This window comes from Spermophilus citellus (genome assembly GCF_964194105.1).
Source record: "Spermophilus citellus genome assembly, chromosome: 7".
NCBI lineage: Eukaryota > Metazoa > Chordata > Mammalia > Rodentia > Sciuridae > Spermophilus > Spermophilus citellus.
This window is the reverse complement of record NC_138188.1, coordinates 114,356,325-114,373,664: the sequence shown is the minus strand read 5'-3', so window position 1 is coordinate 114,373,664 and position 17,340 is coordinate 114,356,325. Positions and strand designations below refer to the sequence as shown.

General features: G+C 38.2%; 1 protein-coding gene and 1 long non-coding RNA gene across 7 annotated transcripts in view; one reads left to right on the top strand and one right to left on the bottom strand.

The window, feature by feature from the left end:
• Positions 1-3,439: 3,439 nt before the first annotated feature.
• Positions 3,440-16,674, bottom strand: LOC308654022. 2 transcript variants are annotated; one of them, XR_014023157.1, is made up of 4 exons: positions 16,406-16,674; positions 16,168-16,334; positions 12,909-12,996; positions 3,440-4,016 (listed from the first exon to the last, which is right to left on the bottom strand). It is a non-coding gene; the product is annotated as an uncharacterized lncRNA (long non-coding RNA). The 2 variants fall into 2 exon arrangements; XR_014023158.1 differs by having other exon boundaries at positions 16,168-16,314.
• The window catches only part of PLAAT1 (phospholipase A and acyltransferase 1), a 24,292-nt gene continuing 22,969 nt past the window's right edge, over positions 16,018-17,340 (top strand). For 2 of the 5 annotated variants that reach the window (XR_014023156.1, XM_081302846.1), the window contains exon 1: positions 16,806-16,990. The gene's annotated coding sequence lies outside the window, so the exon portion shown is untranslated. Of the gene's footprint in view, positions 16,109-16,804; positions 16,991-17,340 lie in introns of those variants that run through there. The other 3 variants (XM_081302844.1, XM_081302845.1, XM_081302843.1) reach the window with 3 other exon arrangements.

Sequence of the window (17,340 nt, the reverse complement as noted above, 5' to 3'; positions counted from 1 at the left end):
ACTTCCCCTTTCCCTCTCTTCCTCCCTCCCCCTATTCCTTTCCCTCTACTGTAATGATCTTTCTGCTATTTACTTATAGCTTTTTAAAAATTACTTTCTTATATATGGACATGATGGTGAGATTTACTGTGGTATATTCCTATATGTACATAGCAATGTTATGCCAGATTCACTTCACTGTCTTTCTCTATTCCATCCATTTCCCTTCCCTTCATTCCCCTTTGTCTATTCCACTGATCCTTCTTCCGTTTTTTATTCCCCCACCTTATTTTGGATTAGCTCCTTATATCAGAGAAAACATTCTACTTTTGACTTTTTTAGGACTGGCTTATTTCACTTAGCATGATAGTCTCCAGTTTCTTCCATTTACTGGCAAATGCCATGATTTCATTCTTCTTTATGAATGAGTAATATTCCATTGTGTATAGTGTAGTGTGTGTGTGTGTGTGTGTGTGTGTATGTGTGTGTGTGTGTATACATATATATCACATTTTCTTTATCCATTTATCTGTTGAAGGACATCTTGGTTGGTTCCACAGCTTAGCTATTGTGAATTGAGCTGCTATAAAATTGATGTGGCTGCATAGCTGTGGTATAGTGGTTTTAAATCCTTTGGAAATATACCAAGGAGGGGGACAGCTGAGTAATGGTGATTCCAATCCTAGTTTCTTGAGGAATCTCCCTACTGCTTTCCAGAGTGGTTGCACCAATTTGCAGTTCTACCAACCATGTATGACCTGTTTCCCCACGTCTTCACTGACATTTGTTGTTACTTGTATTCTTTGTAATTGCCATTCTGCCTGGAGTGAGATGAAAACTCACATGTAGTTTTAATTTGCATTTCTCTGCTAGAGATATTGAACATTTTTTCTTATACTTGACCGTTCATATATCTTCTTTTGACAAGTATCTGTTTAGTTCCTTTGTTCATTTATGAATTATTTTGGGTTTTTTGACGTTAAGTTTTTTGAGTTCTTTGTATATCCTGGATATTAATGCCCTGTCTGAGGAGCAGGTGTCAAAGTTTTTCTTCCATTGTATAGGCTGTCTCTTCAAGCTGTGGATTGTTTATTTTGCTGTGAAGAAGCTTTTTAATTTGATGTCATTCCATTTATTTAAAATTTTTTAGTTGTGGATGGACATAATACATTTATTTGTTTGTTTATTTATTTATTTATTTATTTATTTATTTATTTATTTATTTTTATGTGGTGCTAGAATTAACCCCATGCCTCATATGGGATATTTTACTATTTTTCCCCTCCCAGCAGATTCATCATTGGAGTATAGGAATGCAATTGATTTATGGGTGTTAATTTTGAATCCTGCTACTTTGCTGAATTCATTTATGACCTCTAGAATCTTCGGGTAGAGTTTTTTGGGTCTTTTAAATATAGGATCATGTTATTGGCAAACAGAGATAATTTGAACTCTTCTTTTCCTAATTGTGTCCCTTTAATTTCCTTTCTTGCCTAATTGCTCTGGCTAGAGTTTTAAGGACTATGTTGAATAAGAGAGTGGTGAAAATGGACATTCTTTTCTTGTTCCTATTTTTAGAGGAAATATTCCAGTTTTTCTCCATTCAGACTAATAGTTTGTCATATATAGCTTTTACAACATTGAGAAAAGTTCCTTCTATCCCTAGTTTTTCTGGTGTTTTAAACATGAATGGATGCTATAATTTGTCAGATGCTTTTTCTCCATCTATTGGGATAATCATGTGATTCGTGTCTTTAAGTCTATTTGGTGAATTACATTTATTGATTTATGTACATTAAACCAACCAATCCTGTGTCCCTTTTAAATGTGTTTTGCATGCAATTTACCAGAATTTTATTAAGAATTTTTGCATCTACATTCATCAAGGATATTGGCTTAAAGTTTTCTTTCCGATGTGTCTTTGTCTGGTTTTGGTATCAGAGTGATATTGGCTTTGTGGAATGCATTTGGCAGAGTTCTCTCTTTTTCTGTTTCATGGAATAATTTAGGAGGATCAGTTTTAGTTCTTTAAAGGTCTGGTAGAACTCGGCTGAGAATCCACCCAGACCTTTCTTTTGTTGTAAAGCTTTGATGGCTGCTTCAATTTCATTACTAGAAATTAATCTGTTTAAGTTTTCCATGTTCTCCTGGTTCAATTTGCATGGGTCTTATGTCTCTAGGAATTTGTCCATATTGTCAAGATTTTCTAGCTTCTTGGAGTATAAATTTTCAAAATAGTTTCTGATGATCTTTTGGATGAGAATAGTGATAGAACATACCAAAATATCTGGGACAGAATGAAGGCAGTTCTAAGAAGAAGGTCATAGCATTGAACTCATATATTAAAAGAATAGAAAGATACCAAATAAATAATCTAACATTACATCTCAAGGCCCCAGAAAAAGAAGAACAACCAACAGAAAAATCAGTAGAAGTCAGGAAATAATAAAATTAGCAAGGATGGTGAAATGTCCGGCTGCAGCAAAATAACCGGGGGGTGATGAACAACTTGTGTACATTGATACAGCAGGAGTGGGAGCCCTTTAGTGTAGGACAGGAGGGGTATATATACATTCCTCACAGCTTATCTTAATTAACATAAACTAGATACAGCAGTCAACCAATAAGGAATCTCCACACTTAATGGCTCGCTGGCGTTTCTTCACAAACCACTCCCTCTGGCAAAATGCCAGGCGCCATCCTGACTTGTTTACAGACCCTAACATTTATACAAAGTTCATGTATGAAGACTTGAATTGGGTGTCAAAATACTTTATATACAAACAGAGATATTAAAAATTTTGGTATATATGTGTATTAAGAATTGTAATGCAAAAAAGTACATGTATAAAGGCATAAATTGGTGTGAACATACTTTATATACAAAGATATGAAAATTGTGCTCTACATGTGTAATAAGAATTGTAATGCATTCCACTGCTGTCATGTATTTAAAAAAATAAAATCAATAAAAGATAAAAAAAATCAGAGCTGAAGTCAATGAAATTGAGATTTAAAAAATACAAAAGATCAATGAAACAAAGAGTTGGTTTTTTGAAAGGATAAATAAAATTGATAAACCCTTAGCCAAACTTACCAAAACAAATAGGAGGAAAAAAACTCAAATTTTCAAAATCCAAGATGAAAAAGGAAATATCACCCTAGAATCTGCTGAAACAGAACAGTTATTAATTGGAAAAATAAGTCATATAAATGACCATGTTTTCAAGATGGAAAGGGTGGAATAAAACAAGAGAATTATAGGAGAAGAACACTCTTTGGAGTTCTCAGGATCTCATGGTTAACAAATCTCTAATCTGCTAGGTGATAAATAGAACTGGGGAATACTAATCATGTATCTTGTTGACATGGTGATTTTATTAACTTTAGTATTTTCCCTTTCCATGCCTCCCTCTCCAAAGGCTAGAAAAAAAGGAAAATATTTTTGAATCTCTGACAGGTGTGGTAGCACTTGATGAGGGTAGAAATATTAAAGCAGTCTAATAAGAAACAGGATGGTCAATAACATACATATTTCCCTGATATATAGTATATGTGTGTGTGTATGTATGTATGTATGCATGTGTGTGTGTGTGTGTGTGTGTGTGTGTGTATCAGATATTTTAGAGTTTTGATTTAAAAATAATAAGGAAGGTTAAAGAATTAGGGTATTTGAGAGTGAAGGTAATGAAGGAGCAATACACAGACAATCCTCTTCCTTATTAGAATGAAGCTCCCCATTTTATTTTTTTACAAGAATCCCCAGCATTAGTATGGTGTCCAGTACAAAATCAACACCCAATAGATGGTTGTTGGATGAATACTTCAGCAATGATATCAAGTCCTCCCATCAGGTTTTGTGCAATTCTTTTGGACTTCTCCTTTATGCAAGATGGCTGCTGCAACTTCCACAGATATTTGGTAGTGATGGGCATGGCAGAGATAGGAGGACTCCAGGAAAAGGGGATAGCATATGCAAAGGCCCTGAGGGAAAACATGCACTGTATATTCAAGAAGCTGCAGGAAGACCAGAGAGTCTAGGAACAGGGAAAAGGAAGAGAATGAGATAAGAGTTCCCCAGTCCAGTCATTTCAGAGGCATGCAAACTGGGATCAGAATTTTAGATCTTATTCATTGGAGGATTTTGAGCAGGGGAGTGACACATTATGTATTTTTTTAATTGATTGTTCAAAACATTACAGAGCTTATGATATATCATCTTTCATACATTTGACTCAATTGGGTTTTGAACTCCAATTTTTACCCCAAATACAGATTGCAGAATCACATCTGTCACACACTCACATTTTTACATAATGGCATATTAGTGACTGTTGTATTCTGCTACCATTCCTATCTCCTACTATCCCCCCTCCCCTCCCCTCCCCTCCCATCTTCCCTCTCTACCTCCTCTGCTGTTGTTCAATTCTCTCCCCCCTTTTTTCCTCCCCCTTGCCCCTCACAACCTCTTATAATTTTGTGTATCATTGAAATTCTCCTACCATTTCCATATGCTTTCCCTTCTCTCTCCCTTTCTCTCCCCGCATTCGTCTTTGTTTACAGTTAGTCTTTTCCTCATGCTCTTCCTTCCTGTTCTGTTCTTAGTTGCTCTCTTTATATCAAAGAAGATATTTGGCATTTGGTTTTTAGGGCTTGGCTAGCTTCACTTAGCATAATCTGCTCTAATGCCATCCATTTCCCTGCAAATTCTATGATTTTGTCATTTCTTAGTGCTGCATAATACTCCATTGTGTATAGATGCCACATTTTTTTATCCATTCATCTATTGAAGGGCATCTAGGTTGATTCCACAGTCTAGCTATTGTGAATTGTGCCTCTATAATCATTGATGTGGCCGTATCCCTATAGTGCGCTCTTTTAAGGTCCTCAGGGAATAGTTCGAGAAGGGCAATAGCTGGGTCAAATGGTGGATCCATTCCCAGCTTTCCCAGGAATCTCCATACTGCTTTCCAAATTGGCCTCACCAACTTGCAGTCCCTCCAGCAGTGTACAAGTGTACCCTTTTCCCCACATCCTCGCCAACACTTATTGTTGTTTGACTTCATAATGGCTGCCAATCTTACTGGAGTGAGATTGTATCTTAGGGTGGTTTTGATTTGCATTTCTCATTGCTAGAGATGGTGAGCATTTTTTCATGTACTTGTTGATTGATTGTATGTCCTCCTCTGAGAAGTGTCTGTTCAGGTCCTTGGCCCATTTGTTGATTGGGTTATTTGTTATCTTATTGTTTAATTTTTTGAGTTCTTTGTACATTCTGGATATTAGGGCTCTATCTGAGGTGTGAGGGGTAAAAATTTGTTCCCAGGATGTAGGCTCTCTATTTACCTCTTTTATTGTTTCTCTTGCTGAGAAAAAACTTTTTAGTTTAAGTAAGTCCCATTTGTTGATTCTTGTTATTAACTCTTGGGCTATGGGCGTCCTATTAAGGAATTTGGAGCCCGACCCCACAATATGTAGATCGGAGCCAACCTTTTCTTCTATCAGACGCATAGTCTCTGATTTGATATCTAGCTCCTTACTCCATTTTGAGTTAACTTTTGTGGATGGCGAGAGAAAGGGATTCAGTTTCATTTTGTTGCATATGGATTTCCAGTTTTCCCATCACCATTTGTTGAAGATGCTATCCTTCCTCCATTGCATGTTTTTAGCCCCTTTATCAAATATAAGATAGTTGTAACTTTGTGGATTAGTCTCTGTGTCCTCTATTCTCTACCATTGGTCCACCTGCCTATTTTGGTACCAGTACCATGCTGTTTTTGTTACTATTGCTTTGTAGTACAGTTTGACCTCGGGTATCGCTATACCTCAAGATTCACACTTCCTGCTTAGAATTGCTTTTGCTATTCTGGGTCTTTTGTTTTTCCATATGAATTTCAAGATTGCTTTATCTATTTCTACAAGAAATGCCGTTGGGATTTTGATTGGCATCACATTAAACCTGTAGAGAACTTTGGGTAATATCGCCATTTTGATGATGTTAGTTCTGCCTATCCATGAACAGGGTACATTTTTCCATCTTCTGAGATCTTCTTCTATCTCTCTCTTTAGGGTTCTGTAGTTTTCATTGTATAAATCTTTCACCTCTTTTGTTAGGTTGATTCCCAAGTATCTTATTTTCTTTGAGGATATTATGAATGGAGTGGTTTTCCTTATTTCCATTTCAGAGATTTTGTTGCTGATATACAGGAATGCCTTTGATTTATGTGTGTTGATTTTATAACCTGCCACTTTGCTGAATTCATTTATTAACTCTAGCAGCTTCTTTGTAGACCCTTTTGGGTCTGTTAAGTATATTATCATGTCATCTGCAAATAGTGATAATTTAATTTCTTCTTTTCCTATTTTTATGCCTTTAATTTCTTTTGTCTGTCTAATTGCTCTGACTAGTACATCGAGAACTAAATTGAATAGAAGTGGTGATAGAGGGCATCCCTGTCTTGTTCCAGATTTTAGAGGGAATGCCTTCAATTTTTCTCCATTCAGAATGATGCTAGCCTGGGGCTTAGCGTAGATTGCTTTTACAATGTTGAGGTATGTTCCTGTTATCCCTATTTTTTCGAGAGTTTTGAACAAAAAGGGATGCTGTACTTTGTCGAATGCTTTTTCCGCATCTATCGAGATGATCATATGGTTCTTATTTTTTTAAGTCTATTGATGTGGTGGATAACATTTATTGATTTCCGTATATTGAACCAGCCTTGCATCCCAGGGATGAATCCTACTTGATCATGGTGTACAATTTTTTTGATATGATTTTGTATCCGATTCGCCAGAATTTTATTGAGGATTTTTGCGTCTAGGTTCATTAGAGATATAGGTCTGTAGTTTTCTTTCTTTGAAGTGTCTTTGTTTGGTTTCGGGATCAGAGTGATGTTGGCCTCATAGAATGAATTTGGAAGAGCTCCTTCTTTTTCTATTTCTTGAAATAGCTTGAAAAGTATTGGTATTAATTCTTCTTTGAAGGTTTTGTAGAACTCCGCTGTATACCCATCCGGTCCAGGGCTTTTCTTGGTTGGTAGTCTTTTGATGGCTTCTTCTATTTCTTCCTTTGTTATTGGTCTGTTTAAATTGTGTGTGTCTTCCTGTCTCAATCTGGGCAGATCATATGCCTTAAGAAATTTATTGATATCTTCACTATCTTCTATTCTATTGGAATATAGGGTTTCAAAATACTTTCTAATTATCTTCTGTATTTCTGTAGTGTCTGTTGTGATATTGCCTTTTTCATCCCGTATGTTAGTAATTTGAGTTCTCTCTCTTCTTCTCTTCGTTAGCATGGCTAAGGGCCTATCTTATTTATTTTTTCAAAGAACCAACTTTTAGTTTTATCAATTTAATCAATGTTTTTTTTGTTTCAATTTCGTTGATTTCTGCTCTAATTTTAATTATTTCTTGTCTTCTACTACATTTGCTGTTGTTTTGCTCTTCCTTTTCTCGGTTTTTTGAGGTGTAGTGTGAGTTCATTTATTTGTTGTTTTTTTTCTTTTTTTGAGGAAAGAACTCCAAGAAATGAATTTCCCTCTTAAAACTGCTTTCATTGTGTCCCATAGATTCTGGTATGTTGTGTCTGTATTATCATTTGTCTCTAAGAATTTTTTCATCTCCTCCTTTATGTCTTCTGTAACCCATTGATCATTCAGTAACATATTATTCATTTTCCATGTGATGTAGGGTTTTTCCTTCCTTCTTTTATCATTGATTTCCAATTTCATTCCATTATGATCAGATATGGTGCATGGTATTATCTCCATGCCTTTATATTTACTAAGAGTTGCCTTATGGCATAATATATGGTCTATCTTTGAGTAGGATCCATGTGCTGCTGAGAAGAACGTGTATCCACTTGATGATGGTTGATATATTCTATATATGTCAGTTAAGTCTAGGTTATTGATTGTGCTGTTGAGTTCTATGGTTTCTTTGTTCAGTTTTTGTCTAGAGGATCTGTCTAATGGCGAGAGCGGTGTGTTGAAGTCACCCATAATTATTGTGTTGTGGTCTATTTGACTCTTGAACTTGAGGAGAGTTTTTTTTTTTTATGAATGTTGCAGCTCCATTGTTGGGTGCATACAAATTGATAATTGTTATGTCTTGTTGGTGGATGGTTCCTTTTAACAGTATATAGTGTCCTTCTTTATCCTTCTTGATTAACTTAGGTTTGAAGTTGACTTTATTCGATATGAGTATGGCCACTCCTGCTTGCTTCCGAGGGCCATGTGAGTGGTATGATTTTTCCCAACCTTTTACCTTCAGCCTGTGTATGTCTTTTCCTATCATATGAGTCTCCTGAAGGCAGCATATTGTTGGATTTGTTTTTTTGATCCAGGTTACTAGCCTATGTCTCTTGATTGGTGAGTTTAGGCCATTAACATTTAAGGTTAGTTACAATTGAGATATGATTTGTACTTCCAGTCATGCTTCTTTATTTATTTATTTTAGTTTGGCTACTTTTACTTTTTGGTTATTTTCCTCCCCCTTTACTGAGATACCTCCTGCTGTTAGTTTTGGGCACTATTTTTCAATTCCTCTTCTTGTAGTATTTTGCTCAAAATGCTTTGCAGTGCTGGTTTTCTTGCTGCGAATTCTTTTAGCTTTTGTTTATCGTGAAAGATTTTAATTTCATTGTCAAATCTGAAGCTTAATTTTGCTGGGTACAGTATTCTTGGTTGGAATCCATTGTTTTTCAGCATTTGAAATACATTGTTCCAGGATCTTCTCGCTTTCAAAGTCTGTTATAAGAAATCACTCGTTAACCTAATTGGTTTACCCCTGAATGTAATCTGCCTCTTTTCTCTCGTAGCTTTTAATATTCTCTCCTTGTTCTGTACATTGGCTATCTTCATAATTATATGTCTTGGTGTTGGTCTATTATGGTTTTGAATGTTTGGGGTCCTGTAGGCTTCCAGGATTTGGCGATCCATTCCATCTTTCATCTCTGGGAAGTTTTCTAGAATTATTTCATTTAATATGCTATCCATTCCTTTGGTTTGAATCTCTGTGCCTTCTTCTATCCCGATGACTCTCAAATTTGATTTTTTTATGACATCCCATATCTCTTGAATAGATTGCTCGTGGGATTTAAGCATCTTTTCTGTGTTGACTATATTCTTTTCAAGTTGATAAACCTTGTCTTCATTTTCTGATGTTCTGTCTTCTACTTGATCAAGTCTATTGTAATATTCTCATTTGAGTTTTTAATTTGGTTTATAGTTTCCTGCAATTCTAGGATTATTGTTTGATTTTTTTAAAGATCACTGTCTCCTGTTAGAGCTCGTTCTTTGCCATTTGAATTTGTTTGTTTAATTCGTTTTCAAAATATACTTTTGTTGCTTGGACTTGCTGTCTCATGTCTTCTCTAATATTCCTTTCCATTCGAGTTAGGTATGCCTTGAGTTCTTTCCCTATCCCTGCTTCTGGTGTTTCTATGTCCTCCTGTAGAATTAAGTTGTCCTGCATTGTTTGTACTCCTTTTTTCCCTTGTTTTCTCATGTTGTTCACGTTACTTTCCAGCTCTGTTTGATTGCCGTGTATCTGCTCTCTTCTATAGATTTGTTTTGGTTCTGTATTACTCTGTTGTCTCTCCTTTGTGTTGTTAAACTATGCCTGCTAACATGGATTCCGCTGGGAAGGAATTCCAACAGCCGAGCTCCAGTGACGTCTCTACTCTGCTATGACGGGCCCCAGGCTCCTTGCCGGGGTGTCCTAATGGGGGGGTTTGACTGGACTGTCTCTGTTTGGTTTCAGCTCCCGGTCGCGGCAGGCAGGCGGTCTCCAGCCGCCCAGTATCACAGGCAGCGGGCGGGTGATTGGTCGCTGGCGGGGGTGGGGGGGTGGGGGTGGGGGTGGGTGGACTCCAGCCGCCCAGTCATGCTGGAAGCGGGCCGGCTATGGCCGGTGGGCGGGCGATCTCTAGCCCCCCAGTAGCACGGTCGGTAGCCGGTGGGTGGGCGTTCTCCTACCGCCCAGTTACGCGGGCAGTGGGTGACATTATGTAAATTTGAACAGAAGCTCCAGGGCTGCTGGATATAGAAAACATTTAAGGAGAGCAAAGGAGGAAATGGAAAGAGAAGAAGGTCACAGCAGTGGCTAGACAGAGGTGGAAGTGATGAAAGTAGGAAGATTAAAGCATCCGGATTTGCTGGTGGATCTGATGCAGGGTATGAGTCCAGCAAGGCTTTTCTTCAGACATCTTAGTATAAGAAAAATAGCCCCCTATTTTATGTCATTATTAATGTGATCTTCTCTGATTTGTAGCTGAAAATAGTCTTCATACCATCAGAAGCAAAAATGTGACTTCCCCATGCATTCTTTTTTTCCCGGTCTTACAAATCCAAACTGAATCACTAGAATCTTGGGTCATCACAAATTCTTGGACAAAGATTTGTCTATGAAATTTACTTTATTAAATTCCATTAAAATATTAATTAGAATAAAAAGAAAACATAGACCCAGAGGACAAAAAATATTTAACAAAAGTCACACAGCCTATTTATTGGAGATTGTTATTGGAGATTCCGACTCAGGCTGCAATCTGAGTTTAGTTCAGGATAATAATGCAAAATGATAACACAAAATAGCCTCAGCTACTTTCCCATTATAGTTGGCAGCAGCTGAGCTGATTTCCACACAGTGTAGCGCTCCCTTCCCAGCATTTGTCAGGCTCTGTGGCATCCTTCTGGCAAACCCCAGGACCTGTGTGGGCGGGGCTCACTGGGTTTCACAGGGCAGGAGCTCTGCCTCTTTGGCTCTCAGAAAGCAGAGGTAAAAGAGAAGAGCATTGATTTGCTCATGGGAGATTTTGCCATGGAGAATTGCATGGGAGAAAAAAAGAGGAGCCCGGACCACAAAGAAGAAAATGTAAAGCACTTAGGTGAAAGCAATCAGTGTGGCTATGTGTGGAGGGTGGAAGGCAAGACTGGGCAGGCTGGCAGACACCAAATACTTTTAAAAAATATCCCCATTTGAAGAATCTAGACAGTCTTATTAGAGGAGCGTTTTTCTATTAAAACACAATGCTATCCCCATATACATTTTTAAATATTTTAGTAAGCATTTTTCAAAAAACATTTAAACAGGTGAAATTAAACTGTCATGTTATATTTAACCCAATATATACAAATATTATTTCAAATGTGGCACTAGGAACATCTGAAGTCCACATGTGGCTACTGGCTACCATAAGGGACAGTGCATCTTTAGAACACTAAACATAAAAAATATTTAAAGAGGAAATTTTGGTAAGGATAGAACAACATATTTTGAAGGACTCATTTAATAATTTTTTACTCTGTTTTCTTGTGTAGTTAATATCCAAGTTATTAAAATCTAGACTAATATTTGAGACAGAATCCAGAACCTGGCAATGGAAGGGAAAATAGTAATAAAAGGATGTATGGACTAAATGGGATGATAAGCACATTTTAAAAAATGGAACACTGTGTGAATGTGCTTTTTTGAACAGCTTAACTTCTTTATTTTATTAGAATATTGGTCCTTGGTTATATAAACACTTCAGACATCTGTCTGTGATTCTTTCCCCAAAATATTTTAATGTCCTTTGTTTGGAGAGCAATTCATACATTAGGAAACACTGACCAGAAACATATTTAAATTCCCAGGAATAATTAATTTGATAAAACTCGTGGCATTTTTCTCCCAACAGTCAAGAAATATATACATCTGCACATGTGGAAAATCTACAGAGGATTTGAATGTAACTACAAATGTGTGGGGAGGGGGAAATGTTGATGCTTTATCAAGTATTTTCTGATGAAAAAACATGATTTAAGGACACCATATTCAGAGAGATATAAATACATGTAAATAAACATGTTTTTTCCCTCAGTAATGTCTGAGATCTCTGAATTTCTCTATAATTACATTTAGCAGAGGAAAACAACCTGATCCAGGTCTGTGCAGAGCAGCTCTCTGCAATCTGTCAGCTGCTCACAGTGCTGTAACCCACTGATCACCGCCTCAGCCCTTCCATAAATACTGCAGGCTGTGTGCGTGTGGTTTACGGAACTTCACAGGTTTCCATGGATACATGAATTTTAGTGCTAAAGCACATTTACTATTGCTTTTCTTGTCACCAAGAGTCCTGTAAACACTTGTGCTTTAAGATTTTGAGCAGAATTTTAGCATTTTATAGAGGAAAAGTCAGAATTAACTTTTTTCCAAATACATTGCATGATTTTCCCGTAGGGCCAAGGCCCTGAAATCATTTATATCTCTGGCCTCCTTTTAGTGATGTATTTTTATTTATTAGACAAATAAAAGACATAACTAAAATAAAAAACCAAAATAAAAGGCTTAACTACATGGCAGGATCACTTTCAAGTGATATATTTATAGTATGAAAATGTTACAATTAATAAATAAAGCAACTTGCTCTGAATTTAAATGTGAAAAGTGATAACTCAGGAAAGCAATTATAAGAATACTATGCATATATTTAACCATTTTTCTTCCTAAATATGGTGAAATTTAAGGGTGATTTTTAAAGATTTATTTCTGTCATATTTATTGATAAACTTAAGTTTAAATTATTCTTTCTTATATCCATTAAGCTTTTTATATAGTGAAAAATCTGTGACTGTGGACTGCCATGGTCACAGATTTTTCCCATTTCATACATGTATAAGCAGAGGCTCAGAAAGTGTGTAAGGACCATGCCCCATGTAATACTGCTAGCAAGGGGTTGAGCTGAGACTGGAACCCAAGACTTCTGTCTCCCTGCTCGAGGCTTTTACATTGTCTTTTTCTTGGGCAGAACACAGGCTACTTCTACAGAAGGGGTATCCATTTACTGACAGGTTTCTGTGCCTCTGTCCTAGACTCCATTGAATCATTCCTTTCTCTATCCATTCTCTTAACTGTCCACAGAGATTTGAGTCTGCTGAATTTACCAACTTAGTCATTTCAAATGAACATCAGCAATGGAAAGCAGCAATCACAGAGGCCACTCTTATCTTGGATGTGCACGACTTGAGGAATCTACAAGAAAACAAATTTTTAAGTTTTAAGCATATTGAGTAAGAAAGCACAAAGCAGAATGAAAGAGAAGCCTGAGAAATTTGTACAAAAAAAAAAAAATACAATCTGAGCACTTGTGTCTGCACTTTCAAGTCAAAGAAAAAGCTTTTACTTTAATAGCATGGAATCTGAGGGCCAGTGTTGGAGCTATCAGAACAATGTCTCAACTCTCACTCATGGTGCTAATATAGCCAATGTATCATCTCTGCAGATATCTCCTTTAAGGCCATGAGATCTTCAAAAGACCATCTTCATACCAGGTCTTATTCAGCTTGTATTGTACAGATCTTTTATTTTTGTAGGTCTTATTTTTTTAACAGCGTGTAGACAATGTTTATTTATTTTACCTTTAATTATTGAGATACTTGAATTTATATCCACTACTTTTCTTACTTTTGTTTTGAATTGGCAGATAATAATTGTATATATTTATGGAGGTTTTTTTTTTTAGCTCTTTTGAAATGTTTAATACAATATTGTTAACCTGTACTCTTTTTTTTTAAAGAGAGAATTTTTTTTTTTTTTAAGAGAGAGGGGATTTTTTTTAATATTTATTTTTTAGTTTTCGGCAGATACAACATCTTTATTTTTATGTGGTGCTGAGGATAGAACCCAGTGCCCCGCGCATGCCAGGTGAGCACGCTACCGCTTGAGCCACATCCCCAGCCCAAGAGAGAGAAAATCTTTTTTTTTTTTTTTTTTTTTTTTGTAGATGGACACAACACAATGCTTTTATTTTTATGTGGTGCTGAGAATCAAACCCCCAGTCCCGCCCATGCTAGGCGAGTGCTCTACGGCTAAGCCACAATCCCAGCCCCTAACCTGTGCTCTTTTTAAATCGAAAAATAAGGCTTTAGCGCTGCGGGTGTAGCTCAATGATACAGTGTGTCTTTAGCATGCACAAGGCCCTGGGTTCCATCCCCAGCACCACACAATAAACAAATAAATAAATGCAATACTTTGCTTTTGCTGTCTAATGAAAGAGGTGTTTGGATAGAGGAAGGCTTTTGACTAAGACCTGGCTTCAGTTCTACCCTCTGTCCACAGCTCCAAGTCTCAGGTCTCACAGTAACTGCCAGGAGCTGAACAGTCACAGGTTTGTTGTCAGCGTCAAATGCACAAAAGATATGAAAGTGCCTTACTACCAACAAGATATCTAAATACACAGAAATATATACAGGCTCGTTTTTAGACCTCCATTAGTATCACACAATGCCAGCAATGCCAATTTATTTTAGTCTCCATGTGTTAAAAACACAAATAATGACTTTTGTTCCCTCACAGGCCTTTTGCTAGAATGTGGACTATTTATTTAATAACAAACATGACTAAATCATCTCCATTATGGTTATTTCAATATGTTTGAACCCAACCAGGCAGCAACTGAAAGTGCTGTCCATTTAATAGCCAAAATAATGGGGAACTGGTAATTTGGCTGTAATCTAACATCTGCTCCTACTGTGTACCATGCACAGCTCTCTAGATCCCAAGATTATAGCTCTAGATTCAAACTTTGCCTATTTCTGCCCCAAGACTAATGCCTCATTTATTAATGGAAATGTTAATTCTGAGCTGCTGATCCAATAGAGTACCACCAGAGATCAACCATCTCTTCCACCGATAGATATGAGGGAAGACTCGGCCCTCCTGTACTACAAAGCTGTGTTTCTCCTATAAACTCCATTCAGACATTGAATGCATTTTATCTATACCTGGCAGGAATCTAGAACTAAAATCACAAGATTTATTTCATTTTAATTCTATTATGAGGCATTTAATCACAAATACCCCCAAAATGAAAAGATAATTTATCATCTTGCCCTGACTGAGCAACTCTCCTCAGTTCACATTCATGAATCCATAATGCAGGGAGGAGACTGGATGATTAAGTGTCCGATTAGAGAAAACAGATTAACCTGGCAAACATAATAAATTTAGCTCATAAGCGGGATGGCTTTATAAATGCTCACAGTAACTCTCCTGTATAAAATCATGAACCACTTCCTTCAGTGATGACTCAATTGAAGTAGTTGAGGAGCATAATCAAATAAATGCATATTTATGGCTTTCTCTTTGAGACATTAACAAGGTATTGAAAGGCATATCAGATTCAGTTTATAACTCTAACTATATATTAAATAGGAAACCTGTAAGAAAAATATTAGCACATAAAAATAACAAAGTTATGACCTCCCAAACATTCTAGTTTTTACTTTGCCAAAATTTTGTTTGCCAACGATATCTAGATTTCAAATACTTTCCATGACTTTCTGGGCACTCTATGTTTCCAGAGTTACCAAAAACAGACCTCAAGTTTCAGATCATGCAAGTTTACCCATGATTTTCTTAATTGAACCCAATTCCTTAAAAAACAAACAAACAAAACAACCCAGCTGCATATTTAGATAGTTCTTATTATGAATAACACATAAAATCAGCTAGCTATATTAGCTTTTGAATCAGTAGGGGGGAAATCCTTTTAACTGAAATTCCATTTACATCACAATAAAAACCTAGAGCTAAACATAGTGTACTGTGTATTTCTGATGAGTGTATTCTAACATTTCTAGGTGCAACAAGATAGGTAATCTTTGCAACCCTGGTGCCTAGCACATGGTATCATGAAGGTTAGTTGGTTCAAGTGTCTGGAAGGAAATAGTTAAAGAAAAGAGCTCTGCAGTGCCCCAAAAGGTCCACTTAAGACTCTACCAAGGCTTCCTTACTTAGCTGGTTAGTATTTCTGGCCTGTCTTTGTCGTCTTCGAAGAAGTCTTTTTGTTGTTGTTCTAATCAGTGAGTAAAAGGATACTCTCCACGCCCAGCTTTATTTTTAAACTTACAGGGCTGTACTCCTGGAGACCTCTGCTGGCCTACCTGGCTTGGAAGAGTCAGTTAGGCCCTGCTTTGTCACATGAATCTGAGTCACGCTGAATAAGGGACTTGCTCTGCTCATCTGTCTAGAACTAGGATCCTTTTCAGGGACAGGGCAGGGCAGGGCAGGATAGGCGGGGAGGGGAATGAGCTTCTTGAGAGAATTTGGTCTTTAATAAAGAACCCATCCTATCCAGAGCCAGGTAAATTTCCCACTGGGGGAAACCAGTACCAGGAGGCCCAGCGGGGGGGATACTCATACTTTTTCCAATGATCTTCTTGCTTCTCCCGACTCTGTAAACCTTGGGCCTGGGAATGGTGACAGGGAGGAATCCAAAAGGAATTGGCTTTTGTGTATCCTCGCTCCTGGATGCTTTCTCCGAGTGCAGGGACCAGGATCTCTTCCTCCCTGGAGGAATTCATGTAGAGCTACAACAGGGTGTAATGTGAATTGCTGATGAGGGTATACTAACGTGTCTAGATTCAACTAGATGGGTTACCTTTATAACAGAAGCGCCTAGCACAGCGCCTGGTATCATGAAAGTTAGTTGCAGAAAGATCCAAGTGGCTGGCCGGGATGGGATGTAACTGCTCCAGGTTGCGCTCTGAGCGCTGGATTCCTGTGGTTCTTTGTGCATGGGGCGTGCGATGTCTGTGCTTTTGGGTCGAGGCGGGTGGAGCGTGTGCAGCGTGTGCAGCGTGTGTATGGAGGTGGGTATAAATAAAGGGTCAAACTAAGATGAACCCGCAGGCCCAAGGGCTGGGGCTCCGGGCGGGGAGGAGCGGACCTCTGGAGGCCGTGTCCCCACCTCGGGGGCGGAGCCGACGGCCCTGAGCGTGAAGCGTGGGGCGCGTGCGCTGCTGCGTCCCAACGCAGTGCCTTGCGCTCCTGGCGCCCGTGGAAGGGCTGGCGTTGGCGCAGGTGGCAGGCCAGTGGCTGGTGACAGGCTGGTGGCAGGCCAGTGGGGGTCCACCGCTACGGCTTGGCCTCTTCTGGGTACTGATGGAGTCGTCCCGGATTCTCTAGGAGGAGGGTCCGCAACTGCGAGCCAGGGAGAACCCGGGACATCAGCACCTGCTGCCGGGTGAGGGGAGACCCCAGGCTTTAGAGTGATGTGTGATGGCGAAGGGAAGGAGGACCTCTAGATGCCCGGGAACCTCTTTCACAAGAGGGAAAGCTCAGAGGGTTAGAGAGCATCTGATCTAATTCATCCCCTTCCCCTCCCCCAAATGAAGGCACTGAGTCCGCAGCGGGGGTAGAGGGCGAAAGAGACTTGCTTCCTCCACTGAGGCTATTAAGTGGCAGAACTGGGACTAGAAGCAGTCTTCTTATCAAGGCTTTTCACACCTACTATCCTTCACTGAAATGAATATGAATAGTAGTACTAGTGGTCAAGATTATTTTAGCATTTGATGGTGCTATTTGGCATTCAGG